This window comes from Podarcis muralis, chromosome 6 (assembly GCF_964188315.1).
Source record: "Podarcis muralis chromosome 6, rPodMur119.hap1.1, whole genome shotgun sequence".
NCBI lineage: Eukaryota > Metazoa > Chordata > Lepidosauria > Squamata > Lacertidae > Podarcis > Podarcis muralis.
The window spans coordinates 52082761-52098685 of record NC_135660.1 but is presented as its reverse complement, the minus strand read 5'-3'; the positions used below and the strand labels follow the sequence as shown (position 1 = coordinate 52098685).

The 15925-nt window shown below is 43.1% G+C and overlaps 1 long non-coding RNA gene across 1 annotated transcript; it reads left to right on the top strand.

Annotated features, from left to right (window-relative positions):
• The first annotated feature begins 3541 nt into the window (after positions 1–3541).
• On the top strand, positions 3542–15206 carry LOC144328007 (uncharacterized). The gene is made up of 2 exons (XR_013393213.1): positions 3542–6119; positions 14677–15206. It is a non-coding gene; the product is annotated as an uncharacterized LOC144328007 (long non-coding RNA).
• Positions 15207–15925: the final 719 nt, after the last annotated feature.

The window sequence follows — 15925 nt, the reverse complement described above, 5'->3', positions numbered from 1 at the left end:
ATAGTTTCTTTCTGAATATTGGCCATTGATAAAGAGTAACGAAGAGACTGACTGACTGACTGAAATCTCTGGAAACAAACATGAAAATCTGCCACAAATATTTTTGTAATCCCTATTCATCTCCATCTCTAGAACTAGCCTGCCACTCCCTCTACACCTCAACAGCCTGCTTGAAAAACAGGACCTAAGTGCTTTCAGTGTACAGCATATTAAATAAAATCCAATCCAATTGAAATAAATTATCTTTTCTTTGGGGGGGGGGAATCTTCTAAAGCTCATTTCTACATGAGTAATAGAAGTGCCAGTCCAACACCTGCAGGGGTGGAAATAATTTACTTAGCCTTGCTGACTTCTAGGCAGGTTCCTCACTTGATGAATGGCTCAATTAAACATCTGTTAATCACAACATTATCTCATCTTGAGGTGAAATGCCGATTCCTCATAGCCTATCTTTCTGCAAGATAGCATCAAACATTCCTCCACTTGTAAGACTTAGGTGCATCTTATGATTTCAATAAACTTGTCAGGGAAACAATGTACCAACTCTCCTCCTGTCCATCTTGAGAAAACAATTGTGAAGCGTGCACTTTTCCACCTCCCTCTACAGCCCATCCCCCATCTCCACAACCTCCCCATAACCTCAGGCTCCTGAACTCTCTTGTACATTTTTAGGCCTTGATAATAAAGCAACATCTGCAAACTTACAAGTGCTTTACTCAAGTTAATTGAGTAAATTGAAGCAAGATGCTGGGCAGGGGTGATCTATGATCCCAGGTTGAGGACCTAGAAGGGAGACAACAGATTTACTGCAAAGACAGTGGGCGGCCTTTTGTTCAAGCCCTGGTTCATGGGAAGTTTGAGGTCATGTGGGATTAAAATATCTTTAGAAACAAATGGAATAATTTGACTGAAATATAAGACACACAGTGCCAGCTTATGCCAGGAAACCACGTGTGATTTATTTTCCTTCAGTCCAACACATTTTTCTGATATCTGCCCCATTAAGCTGAATTTATAAATTATTGGGAGAGGTGGTATCCTTATCGCTGACAAATTTGCAGTCTGGGGTTTGACTCTTGTTTATTGCAAAATAAAGAAAGTAGCCTGTGATGACTGAGAGAACTGCTGAGCCACTTCAGAAACTAGTTAAATAAGGTCGTTAAAAAGTGAATTGCAGTTATGGTCTTTTTTTAAAAAAGGATAGTAAACAAGATTTGTTTCCCCCCACCCCAAAATAGGTGCAAGTAGTTCATGCTGCTATCGTGCGCATGCTTAGTTAGGGAGAGCAAGGCACATATATTATTGTGGGTCTATGCAGGATTACATAGGAAGTTTTTTTTACTTATATTACATTTTAATATGATACACATATATACAAAATTAATATAGACCCAGTTTGGTCTGCAGGTTTTTGAACTGTGAATACAGGAGTTGAAAAATTACTGAAGTCCCTTGCTGAAGTTCAGATAAATTCCCAAACACTTCTAATCTCATGTTTGTTCTGAAATTTAATTGTCAAGAAAATAATGGCCTAATTCCCCAGTGCTAGATGGGCAGGGTAGAAATAAATTATTATTATTATTATTATTATTATTATTATTATTATTATTATTATTATTACTCGGGTGGTGAGTAACAACCAAACTGTAGCTTCTGAGAAAGAGATGGATGTATTAGCATACTTTGAGGGATCCCAGAGTTTGCAGCAGTAACAGTTTTTTTAAAGAAACAAACTAGCAGTGATGTGAGAAACCCACTTCCAGTAACCATGGGATTTTGAAAACTCCAAGTAACAGGATGAGGTAGAACAAAGTATCCTGGCTGGTGATTTTGCTGAATGCTGAAGAGGGGAACTTCTACTACTAGGAGAGCATACATTGCAACATTGTATAGTAGGTTTCACTTTTGTTCATTATGTTTGAAATATGTGGCCATGGCTTTTCTCATACTACAAGGGAGGGATTCCTCCGTTTACCACCAGCTACTCTTGACAAAACAGTGTGGGCGAGAAAGAGAAAAGAACTGGGCTCTGGGCCAATCCACAATACTGAATTTCTCTGTTAAATCATGTATATGCACAACCACATGGAGAAGGTTTTGTGTAAACTGAGGAGTGCATGTGATGAACTCTCTAGCATGTCTACCACTCTCGTGGAGGAAATCAATAGTCTGACTGAATACAATGAATTACAGCCAAAAACAATGGTGGCTTGTGTGCTGGTAATAGTAAGTGATTGCCACTGCTGAGCAGCCACCAAAAAAGACAACCTTACTAACAGGTATTGCCTGGTGGCATTGGAGGCAAAGAGAGCTATGACATTGTGCAACTATCTAATGGCAAACTGGGTGTAGTGGTTAGCCTCTCTGCTCAGCAGCAATAGCCACCTACTAACATTAGCCCAACCTACAAGCTGCCACTTGGCACAAAATAGAAAACATAGTGAAAAACCATGCAAGAACCAGGATAGTTATTTATTTAAAACACTTATACCCCACTCTTCCCCATACAAGATGATCCCAGACCAGAGTCAGGGGGCCAGCATTGAGATTGCACTTCCCATGTCTTATTTCAGCATGGCATAGGACTATCAAAAGAGCATCACTGGCAGATCTTAGATTATCAGTAGGTCTGTAAGGGGAAAGCACTCACTGAAGTATCTAGGTCCTAAGCTCTTTGGGGCTTTGTATATTAATGCAAGTACCATAAACTTGGCTCAGTATCTTCAAGACAGCCAGAGCAGCTGTTTCAGCCACTGATAAAAAAAATGTTTCTGCACAGTAACCATGCTGCAGAATTCTTACTAGCTGCAGATTCTGGGCTAGTGTCCAAGGCAGCCCCCCATAGAATGCAGTAGTCCAGCCTGGAACTTAAAAATGCATCTCTGTGTCCAGGCTGTCTCCATCGGGGAACAGTGCTGTTTACTGAGCATATATTCTGATATATTGGGTTAAACCACAGAGCCTAGGGCTTGCTGATCAGAAGGTTGGCGGTTCGAATCCCTGCGACGGGGTGAGCTCCCGTTGCTCGGTCCCTGCTCCTGCCAACCTAGCAGTTTGAAAGCATGTCAAAGTGCAAGTAGATAAATAGGTACTGCTCCGGCGGGAAGGTAAACAGTGTTTCCGTGCGCTGCTCTGGTTCGCCAGAAGTGACTTAGTCATGCTGGCCACATGACCCGGAAGCTGTACGCCGGCTCCCTCGGCCAATAAAGCGAGATGAGGCTGCAACCCCAAAGTCGTCCGCAACTGGACCTAATGGTTGGGGTCCCTTTACCTTTATGGAGGTTGTATGAACTCATCTACTGCTGCCCTTATCTCACCTTTTCCAGTACATTTTCCCATCACCTTTCTTACCAGAAAAAAACAACTGTTTGCGGGTTGTTTGTTTGTGCTTTTTGCACAATACAGCCAAATCCACTTTAATTGTCCAAACTGAATTCACTGGTATACAATCAAATCCTAAGCTTAAAATAGTGACATTTTGGAACTAGTATTGGATGCTGCCAGAGCAACTAGCGGGGGGGGGGGGGAGAGGGCCCTTCCTTCCTAATGTTGCAGGTGCAACTAGGTAAAGCGATTTGAGAGCTCAGCTGGAGGTTCAATGAAAGGACAGATTCCCCATTAACAGGACAGGCTCCAAATCAGGCCATTTTCCTAATTTTATTAAAAATAGCTAAGTATGTTCATCTCAATTTCATTTGAGAAGGTTCACTGATCACAGCTGGAAGCACCAAAGTATTGCAACTGGCTAAACAAGAGTCAGATACTTCCTCCCAGTGGATCAACTTCGGTGTGTTCCACTAGCCTCATTTTCCAGGGTGCCTTTTTGCCTGATATGAACATGTAGAAAGAGGACGTGTAAGCTGCATATTTCTTTTACAGTTCCAGAGTCTCATGTGAAGTGGACTTCTGCTGCTCCTGAAATGAAAACAGCATGCTCATCTCTCCATCTTTAAATTACCCATCTTTAAATAAATTAGATTATTATTATTATTCCTTTCACACAAGACTCTTTAAAAAGTAGAAAGAAGGTGAGGATCTCATCTGTGTATCTTCTCTCTGTGCTTTCTGCATCATCAAGTATCGAGCCCAGTTGAGTGGGATAAATTCAATAGAGCAAATTGCAGTAGTTCCCCTAAAATAGCATCTCAGACTTCTATATGTAACACATACCGTATGTCATATATACATTCATGGCTTGTGTCCTTTCCAACACATATTTTACGAGTGTATGAAGAACAATAACAAAGGCTCTAAATTTAATCGGATTAAGGTAACATTGGTTCTCAAGTTCCAATTCATTTAGGGTTTTGTTTGTTTTTTTGCATAACATAACTTACTTCAGTGGTAGAGTTCCTATGGAAGTTTTGTGTGGATTTTTATTTTTGTGTGACAGAGCTAATTTGGGACTAATGGACAAAGGCCCCCTTATACAGACAGTTTAGTATTTGTCCTTTTTGTCAGCTGCAACGACAGACAAGTAATAGGGCAACATTTATGACCGGAGTCACACATATTACAGTTTTCTTACATAAATATTTTCCCCTTCTGATGAAACACCCTGGCATACTTGGCGTACAATATACACCAAGATGTTAGCTTACTCCAAACATGCTATATTTAATACAAAGCTATTAAACCTTGTAAAACTATCAGAACTGTAAACGATACCTACAATAAAACTTCATTGTGTGTCCAGCTTCCTAGCCAATCGGGAACTAATGATGTCAATATAATTTATCACTGGAGGTGCTGTGCAACCCTGGACAGGTTTACAATTGGAAGCATATTAGTGTTATTACAATTGTGGTGTTAGGTATGGAATTTTCAGTTTATTGAAATAAAGTAATAATCTACAAATGGAGCCATATCTCAGTAATTGTGAGCCAGGTTAAAAGACTTAAGCTAAAAGGTACTTCCCATTCAAAAGCTCACAACACAATCCACCAAGCATTGCTTTTGCATGTGACTTACTAAAACTGAGCAGAAATTCACTGATGTTTGGTGAAGAATATTCAGGGTGTCGGGATATAGTCTTTGTACGGATGGTCCAGATTTGCAAGATCTTGCATTTCAGGGGGTTGGCCTAGCTGACCATTTGGGTCACTTCCACCTCTGCAGTTCTATAATTCTGTGCAAGAAATTACAAAGAACTGCTTAGCCTCTTCCAAAGAGCACTGGTCTTGGATATATTAAAGAGCGGTTCCACCCCACCCACTATTGGTTGCCTCACCACCCATAAGGGGAGGGCATTCTAGAAACAGGGTGCCATCAAGAAGAAGGTTATATACCACATCAAAACCAACTAACTGCAGGACCAAACATTTGTATAGATATTTATATCTCATAACGCCATATACAGACGTTTAACTGGCTTTTCTTTTAAAAGCATGCATGTTCTATGTTGTCTGTTTGTGCGGTGTTTTGTTATTTGAGAAATTTATACATGTGCAAAATGTGGGTCTTGCAGGTTTTTGTTTTCCTGTGTGTGTGCTGTTTCCTTATTGTGTGCTGTATTGTATCCGTAGCACATAAGATGCTGAATCAGGCTCCCCAACAGTGGAACATGAAGAAGAGCCACAGCTGCTGATGTTAAAGCACAGGCATATGGATTAAGGGTGATGTGATGTTCTGAAAGGTATCCTTTGATGCTTCAGTGGGGGTTTAATATTGTAAACAGGTAATTCCGATATTTTTAATGGGTTGTGGGCAGTAGAGTTTTTTAAAAAGCTGATTGGATTTCTCCCAGAAAAGGGTAACTCAGGATTAAACTGTGGCGTGGGAAATAGAGGCTGTCATCTGGACATTGCAAACAAAAACAAACGCAGGTTGAATGAGGTGCACCCCTCTCACAATAAACCTGGAAGTATCCTTGGTCATGATAGAATCAGTTATTTCAGTGAAACTCATGACCAATCAGGTGGTATTACAACTGGCAGCCAGTGTTGCAGAACAGATGACTGCATTTGGCTATGATGCATCACACAGAATGTTACCTACACTGCCACCAGGGTTTTTTGTTTGTTTGTTTTGTTTTCTAGCCAGAACTCACTGAATCTCAATTCCAACACCTCTCAGGTGAGCGCCATTGCTATTCTAAGAGAACAAGGGAGGCGTTCATGGTGAGTTCCAGCACCTCTTTTTCTAGAAAAATAACACTGACTGCCACAGTTATGTGTATCTCAAGAAAAGAATTATTAAGCACACACACACTATTAACAGGACTTTTAAAACTGCCCGTGATAAAGGGTTTTGCATTATGATTTAAAGGCATTGCTGGGTCTCGCTTTCAGCCAGGTTAGTGACAAAACAATAGGCTAAGTCGTAAGACTTCTCCACTTCTGTCACAGGCCAGGTTTTCCCCCCTGATTCTAGCGAATGGTATAAAGAGATGGTTATGACACTGAGGATTTATGGAGAGCAGAGCAATCGATGGTTGACAAACCATCCTGTGCTTTTTTGCCAGCTCTGTAGCTTCCAAATGCGCACATGTGTTGGTGCATTCTGAGAAAAGAGACAAAATGCTACAGGACTACGAACAACCAGCCTGTCTCCTAGCAAAGCTGCAGCTGACTAGCACAGCCAAAACTTTTGGCCTTCCACTGCCTTCTGTGGATGGGCTGTTGCATATTAAAGTTTGGAAATGAAAGCAGGAGCACATGTGAGGGCTGCTAAACAGAAATAGCAGAACTTGAGACTTAGTTATATGCCAGAAGCCACAACCAGATAGAAATCACAGGTTAGCCAGGAAATTACTTGCATTTAATTTGGGGCCATATCTCCTGGGAGGAGGCTGGCCTTTTCCTGTTGTGCAGGGATGTTGCCCCTGGGTATAATTTGCTTTTTTCATAAGAAAGGGTGCTATCTCCTCCTACCTCAAAGAGACCTTTCATAACCGATGAGGAGAATCAAATGGGGTGCATTAAACAGGCCAATTGCAAAGCACCGATGAACTGATTTCCTTACAGCAAACTTCACCCTCGCTTAGCATTTTGCTCCTGCAAAACTCAGCTGGTTTGTTGCTTTGCTGATGCTGGAAACAGCCATTTAAGAGCAACCTGGCCTTTTCTGGTGGGGGTAAAATAAAAGTTCTGTGCCATCCTTATGGCACCTTGCATTGCCACACCCCACTTGTGGGACCATCATCCAGACGAGGGCTTGTCTCACCCTTTCCTTTTTGACCATAGCTTTTTATCCTAGCTTTTAAGTTGTAACATTTTTTCCACTGTGTTTTCTTATATTTTGACATGATTTCAGGCACGTATCATTAGCTGCCTTGGACACTTTTTCATGGAAGACTGAGATATAAATTGTCCTCCACAGAGTCCAATAAAAATCCCTCCTCTTTAATGCTAGCAGCCAGAAAAGGGCATAATTACAGAGACAATTATATGTTTTAAGCATCAAGGTTTTCTGTTGCATGAATTACCCTATGAAAAGCAGCACATATGATGGGCAGGTCTGTCTTTGCACTCCCCTTCGGTGAGCAGGACGGAGATTCTACCCCTTTCACAGATATGAGTCCTCATTGAAGCAAATGGCAGGAGCTGCTTTCACAATGAGAATCGGGCTTACCAATTAAGAAATGACCGCTTACTGTTTTGCTGGTGAGTGGTGGTCGTGCCCCAGCGCAGCACCTCCTCTCTCACCTGGACACACCGCGCCATCTTACTATGTTTCCCTGTCCCCTGTGGATATTATGGAGGTTTGCTGGTTCCCACCAAATCCGTCCTTCAAATGAGCCAATCCACGGTGGGCCATGGCCATCTACCTAGCCCGGCTGAGCACTCAGTACAGCATCCAGTCTGCCAGGAGCTTCACCCACCCTTCCCCTCCCTTCATTAATAGTTGGTTACGGCTCTAGCCATTTCTTTACAGCTAGCCAGACTTTGCTGCAGTCTTTTGACGGTTGCCATATTTGGAGCCATGAAGGAATTTTCCCTGCTCTGCAGGTTCTGCCTTCCCCATAGCACTAGTCACAACTTTGGTGGTTTAGGCCTTGGGCGGAATCCTAGAGTCTTTCATCCAATTGGGGTGTGAAGTGGTGACTCACCCACTCCCTGTTCCCTGCAGCAGTATTAACAGGATACCCCATTAAAGGGGTCTGGAAAGAAGTCTCTATCCAAAGAGCCGACTGCATTTTGGAACTACAACTCCCATCACCCCTGACTAGCTAGGGATGATGGGAGTTGTAGTCCCAAAACATCTGGAGGGCCGAGTTTGCCTATGCCTGGCATAGGGCTAGTGGTCCATAGAGCTTCCCTCAGTGTTTGGGGGACCAGCCATGTAAACCTGCATTTTGTGATGGATCCACCCCTAAATAGACCCTGCCATGCCTCAGTTCCCCCAGCAGGGCGGGGCTGAGAGGGATACCCACCCAATGCCTATGCCAAAGCTTCCTGTATCTGCAATCAATAAAGTTGTGGCAGTTTAAATCCCAGACAGTTTTTGTGTCCATTCATTTTACCACTCAGCAGTTTGACATGCCAGGAGGGGGTGACACTGTGGATGGGCCCGCAACACCCTCTCCCTGAAAATATGCCAAAATGCCAGTGTTTTTGATATTCTGGCTTTTTATTTTTGATCACTGTTCAGTCCTTGCACTATAATTTTAAGTTTGCATTTTAACCTGCTTTGTTTGTTTGTTTGTTTCCAGATGTTTTTTATGGGTTCCATAGGCTTTCCGACTGCATTCTGAAATGAATGGACGGATATATATATATATATATATATATATATTTGCTTTCGTAGATTTTCACGGGTATAGGAATGCAGGTTTTGGTGTCCTCGGGTGTCTTCCCGTGTAAAAGTTGGGGTGTCTAGGCGACGTTTCGACGAGGTCTCACTCGTCATCTTCAGGCTGGTGCTTTCGGCTTCTTGTTACTGGAACAGAGCAGGATCTCAGTGTTTGAGTTCCTATAAATACTGTTGAGGGGTGTGGTGTATAGCCTCCAATGTTCTGGGCAGAGAGGAAGTTCCCAGGCTAGTGTGCCTTTTCTTCTTTTGTTCCTTAATTGCTTGAGGGATATCTTGAGTGATTTCTTGAGTGATATCCTGAGTACCACTTAGGTGGGTCATTAGGTATGGATTAGTTGCTAAAGCCTTTGTGTCTTGACCTCTTGAACTTTGTGAAGAGTTTTTCTGAGAAGATGGCTGTACTGCATTTAGTTGTGCTCTGGCTTGGCTTCGTGTATAGGGGCGAGCTGTGGTTTTGTGGCCTGTGCCAGCCAGATCTGTGTAGGGATCTGTGTAGGGATTTATAGGAACTCAAACACTGAGATCCTGCTCTGTTCCAGTAACAAGAAGCCGAAAGCACCAGCCTGAAGATGACGAGTGAGACCTCGTCGAAACGTCGCCTAGACACCCCAACTTTTACACGGGAAGACACCCGAGGACACCAAAACCTGCATTCCTGTACCCGTGAAAATCTACGAAAGCATATATATATATATATATATATATATATATATATAATCTTCATGGCAATACGTAATATTTCACCTGACTCTTAGACGCAATCTAAGAGAGAGAGAGAGAGAGAGAGAGAGAGAGAGAGAGAGAGAGAGGATGAAGCAGCGTGGGTAAGGTTCATGTCACATGTTTTCTTCCTCTGAGTCAGATCCTGCCTTGGCTTAGAAATCAATGAGCAGAAGTTGTGTGTAGGATGACAGAGATATGCAAAGGAGTTTGATACTCTGCCTCTAAATGGGTCAGACTTTTATTCATTAAAAAAAAGGGAAAACCGTTTTCAAAGCCCACACTGTTAGTGGTTAGCTTCCCATTTCTCCTCTTCATTGCTTGCATAAGACTTTATAGCATAGGTCAGACTTTGCCAACCTGGAGTCTTTCAGATGCTGGTGTTGATCCTGTCCCTGTCCTTTTCGGACAGTTACATGCAAGGTCAGCATCAGAAGCCAGCCTCTTCAGGAAGCTGCGAAGGCCCATGACTCAGTGGGAGCCCCACTGCTCATTTGTGGAGCCTCCTGGCCTGATCACACCTTCTCCTCACCGTTGTTGCTTGTTCATTTGCCCTCTCTGAGTGTGCAAGCAATGAGAAGGAGCAGTACCCTCCATGCACCTTGTTCTCTCTCTCTCTCTCTCTCCCTCTCCCTCTCCCTCTCTCAGAAATTGTGTGGCTCAGAGCAAGAGGGAGCAGCAGGTGAATGTGCAAGGAGCAAGTGGACACACTCACAGAGGGGTCTTACTTTGAACACCTTGCCCAGGCCACCCCGCTAGCCAAAGAACAACAATCTGGAGCTGGCACAAGCTATATAAAAAGGTAAAGGGACCCCTAACCGTTAGGTCCAGTCGTGGCCAACTCTGGGGTTGCAGCGCTCATCTCACTTTATTGGCCGAGGGAGCCGGCGTACAGCTTCCGGGTCATGTGGCCAGCATGACTAAGCCACATCTGTCGAACCAGAGCAGTGCATGGAAACGCCGTTTACCTTCCCGCCGGAGTGGTACCTATTTATCTACTTGCACTTTGATGTGCTTTCGAACTGCTAGGTGGGCAGGAGCAGGGACCGAGCAATGAGAGCTCACCCCATCGTGGGGATTCGAACCACTGACCTTCTGATCAGCAAGCCCTAGGCTCTGTGGTTTACACCACATCACCAGCTATATATATAATAGTGCTAATGGAGGCACTATTTTGAGAATCACCAGTGTGGTGCCTGTGGGCTTTCCTCTGGTGTCCATAAAATCGCAGAGGCCCACCATTCACTGCCCTCTTGGCCATCAGGTGATAAAGGTGACTCTCCCTTTTTAAAAAGTACCTAAAGCTCTGCCAAGAAGTTAGAAGAGAGCTGCTCTTTCCCACTTCATCTTTCACCTTTATGTGCTTTTCAGTATAGTGGTACCTCGGGTTAAGTACTTAATTCGTTCCGGAGGTCCGTACTTAACCTGAAACTGTTCTTAACCTGAAGCACCACTTTAGCTAATGGGGCCTCCTGCTGCTGCTGCACTGCCGGAGCACAATTTCTGTTCTCATCCTGAAGCAAAGTTCTTAACCTGATGCACTATTTCTGGGTTAGCAGAGTCTGTAACCTGAAGCGTATGTAACCTGAAGCGTATGTAGCCCGAGGTACCACTGTACTCAGGTTAACTCTGCTGGATCTGACTTTTACACAGATCACTTGGAAAAGTGGTGTGTGTGTGTGTGTGTGTGTGAGAGAGAGAGAGAGAGAGAGAGAGAGAGAGAGAGAGAGAGAGAGAGAGAGATCACTTTCTGGCTCTGGGAAGGGGGTCTGTTTTGGAGCAGAAGGCAATGAGTGGCTGGTGCTGCCCAGAGCACTCATTCAAAAATGCCCCCAGGGGCCTAAATGGTTAGAGACCCTTGCCCTATTTACTAAATCATGGAACAACTAAACTATTTCCCCAGTTTTGGATGCCTCTTAGTATGGTAGCACTGATTGATAACTTGGAGATGTTCTTAGCACTTGAGCTCTCTGATTTGAACCTCTTACCTCTCTGCTCCCCAAAGCCCTGCTAGCTGCCCCCACATGCACCTCAGCCTTCATGGGTTCCTCCCACCACCTCCCTATGCATTCCTCCCTTCCTAAAACTTAGGAGTGACCACTGAAGAATGTTCACTCATAGCCTCATGCTATCACTCACAGCCTCTTCTGGCACGGTAGCCTTGAGCATCTGAGTCTGTATTTGGAGGAGTTTGGGTTTGACTTGATTTGTATCTTTCAAGCGTCAGAGTAACCTAAGTCAGGCAAATCTTCAGGGAAAACAGATTCCCCCCATATCTGCTGGCAGATATTTTTTTTTTAAAAAAAACCCGCATTTTCCCTCCCTACATACTTATCAAAAAGTATATTTACATTATTAATCCAGGACCAGCTTTAAAATATTTTGGTGGGCTACCAAACTGTTTGAGTTTAACCAAAGCACCGTTGAAAAATATCCTATTAGCTCAGAATATATGGGGAACAAATTAAAACAATTCCTGACCTGAGTTTAGCATTATATGTATTGTAATTTCTAGTTGTTGGCTGTGTGTGTGTGTTTTTAAAATGACCCCCCCCCCTCAAATCTCTCCCTCGAGTGCAATCTGCTTTAAGGAAAATTGGCATTGAGGAAAGGTCAAGAACAGTTCCTTTCCCAAATCTATGTTGACTGAATTAAAATATCTGAATTTTATTGAACAGTGAAAGGGAGCTTTAAAAAAGTATCAAGGGCCTCTTATAAAAAAAAGTATATTTTTTATATCAAAGAGTTGGTTTAAAATGCATGTTATATTAGCAATGTATCCTGTGCTGCATATTAATAAAACAATGGAATTTTTTATTTCTTTTTTCTCATAAATTACATAATTCAAACCTTAAAACACCTTTAATGAACACTGACTCGGCATGCGGCACTTAATAAAACTGGACTAAACTCGTTTTCTGCTTGACAGGCTACCAGTGGAGAATGTGCCCTACAAGTAAATGATTAAGAGGCAGAAATCTTTCCTGAACTACTATTAAACACTTCAAAGATTTTCAAAGTCAGATAAAATGAAAAGCAAATGTGTTTCACTGCCTCTCAAATGCCTCAAATGTTTTAGCAGGTGCAAGCAATGAAACCTTCTGTAGTGACAGCACTTTAGGGTCTGCAAAGTGCACCCGGCTGAATTATGGGAACGCTGGGCATACTTCATAAAAATGCATGATTTTAGATGAGAAAAGATGTGTGTCCTTAATTTCCATCTTCATAAGGACGGGAAGTAGTGGGGAGTGGGGGCAGGGACGATGTTTTGTCTCCCGTTGCTGCTACTAGGTCCCTCTCTTGAGTTCATGAGGACCCCACATAGATCCTTGTCCTTGCCGTTTCTCCCTTTTCTAATGAATTATAATAAGAATAGACAAGTAGAATTAACTCTTCTACAATACATCCTCCTGGCACACACCCCACTGCACACACAGATCATGTGGGAGTTCTTCCAAGAGAGCAATGGAATTCAGTTCATTTGCTGAAATGCTTGCAGTGTATGAAGTGGGCAGTACCTTCATTGGATATTACCTGCAGCTGCTTTGATCTTTCATTTAAAAAAATTAAAGTTATGTAAGCATTATGCTAATAAAAAATGGAACATGGGCAATAAGGCAAGGCAGCCAGGAGTGGCCAAACCAGCCTTGCAGCAATCTGCACCCAGCCACATCTTTCTATCCTCATCCATTAAAACAAGACTCCTGGAATTCTGGGGGGGGTTGGGTTGGGGGGGGGATTACCAGAGAATATTAAATCAGACTCGACTGTAATGGGTCATAATTTGGGGAGGGGGTAGAGAGAAGAGGGCTGCCCATGGCCACCAAACTTGACTTCCATTTGGAAGCCAAAATAGGATATGAACATGAGTCTTCCAACAATAAGACGCACAACTGCTTCAAGGGGAAGGGGTTTAAGGGGAAAGGTCACAGCTAGTTCATTGTTAAATCCATGCTAATTAAATTAGGATGTTTGAACTTTATTGAAAAGTCCGACAGATCTGAAAACACAAACCATAGCATCTGCTATTGTGCACAAATAAGTGGTGGGTGGAATGAAGGTCTGCTAGCGGGAGAGTGTGAAAGGGAAGGAAAATACCGCCTAATTCCTGACATTTGCCTGACGGAGGGATCTCTTCAATTGCAGAATGAACTTTGGTTCTTATTTTAAAGTTCATGGATTCAAAAAACAAACATGGAAGTAGCATGAGTTGACCTTTGTAATATGTAGGTCCCTCCTGGCCACAGGTCCCCTGGGACTACTTTAGTATGGAAAGCCGTTCAGGCTAAAGTATTCCCAGTTGTTGATCTATTGATGGGAAAAATCCAAGATGTATTCAGAGTGTTCCATTTACTGCTCCTTGCCTTATTTCTTACATTTGTATCTCAGCTTCCTTCCCAGTGGTTCAGAGCAGCCATTTAGCCTCACAGCTAAGGGGCAGTTTGCTAGGAGGAATGCCTATCTGTCTGTTCCATGAGAGATTAAAGGGGGTTTCTTGCTCACGAGAAACAGGGGCACATATCTGAGTCAGCGTCATGCAGGCCTACCAATACAGTGGTACCTCGGGTTACATACGCTTCAGGTTACAGATGCTTCAGGTTACAGATTCCACTAACCCAGAAATAGTACCTCGGGTTAAGAACTTTGCTTCAGGATGAGAACAGAAATCGTGCTCCGGCGGCGTGGCAGCAGCAGGAGGCCCCATTAGCTAAAGTGGTGCTTCAGGTTAGGAACAGTTTCAGGTTAAGAACGGACCTCCAGAATGAATTAAGTACTTAACCCGAGGTACCACTGTACTGATTGGCTAGCTGTTTTCTCACTGGCAATAGGCTGGTGATGTCAGCAGGAATGCTAGCCAATCAGCAACTTCACATCCGCTCAGGATTCCCCTGCCTTTACTGTCACCTTCTGGCTGCCAAAAATAAGACTGGCAATTCTCCTCTTCCCCAGTAGCTCCAACTGATGAACTGCTTTACTGGTCACTTCTGTTCACAACAGCCTCAAGAGGTAGGCTAAGCAGAACAACAGCAACTTACCCAAGAGCATCCAGTAAGTCTTCGAAGCTTGGATTTGCCCAAACAGCTTTTCTTTCAAGGATATCAGAGTTCCATTACAAGCATTTGTACACAAGGTTTATTTGACACCCCACTCAAACAATGCCTCTGGGAGTTTTTTTAATAAATGTATTCCTTGCCCCCACAGGGTTTTGTTGTTGTCATTCGAGGCTTGTTGTGTTTTTACATGTTATATATTTATCCCTGAGTTCCGGAGGAGCATCAACTTGTCTTCCACATTGCGGGCTAAGATATTAGAAGTGTTTGGTACAGAGGATCCTCCCTCAGTGCAAGAGGTTGAAAAAGAAGACAGACATTCCAGCTCCAGAGTCCTATTATTCAGTCTGCAGTCAGGATAATGTAACAGAGTTGAGTAAATGTATACCCAATGACTTGGCATTTCTGGAATCTAGTTTGCTCCACGTCATCCTCCTGTGAGTTGATTAGGGATTGTTACACCGTTAAACTGTCTCACGATTGGCAGAATGCCTGCTCAGTTCTAGTGCAATGCTGTTTATTAATAGTAAAAAATGCATCTAACACTAAACGTTAGGATGATGCACCCATTGTGATTCTGCATACGCAGCAGTTAAGCATTATATATAATCAAATTATATCCCTTTTACCAACATACTGTATTTCAGGTCTAAAGAAAATAAAGTCACTGCCTACAACAGACTTTGCTCTGTCCAGCCATTATTTTTATTTCTCCAAAACTGCCAGGGGCCTCACATTCGCCTCCCCCTCACCCCCACTCCATTGAAGCCCAGCTTCAGTAGCATCCAGCTTTGCTGATGCTGCTCTTGACTAAAGCATTTTGCTGCGTGTCTTTCAAGTTATCTCATATCATTTCGAAAGATGGGGGAAGTAAGTGTACCCAAAAATGTTACAGATGTTTTCACATATACTCTTGGCATTTCATGTTTGAAGAATATATTAGGGATACATTTGTTTCTGTCTCTGGATGTCCGAGTGCAGGATAATCGCATGTATCTGAATTGCAAACATCTGGCTCCTTTCACATACCAAATGCATTTCATGCATCTTCCTCCCCCGAACTCGGATGCTTTGTGCCCCTTCTCCTGTCTCTAACCTTTTCTATTTGGTATTAATTTCATGTCTCCCAGGTTGCCTTGATAAATGGAATGCAAGGGGAGCCTAACGGCCAAGCACAAGGGCTTGTGTTAGCATCTGGCTGTGTACTGTTTATTCCACTATATTGGGATAAGAAGGTGACGGTTTGTTAGGGGGTGCACTTTTCACACACACAGCTCATTTGTTGATTTGCTCACTTGCATCTCTGGTGCACTGACATTCACAAGCCAAGTGGTTTCTGGGGCCAACCTTGACTTCCATCTTGATTCGCCCCCCCCCCAAACAGTCTGAGAGACTAGAGA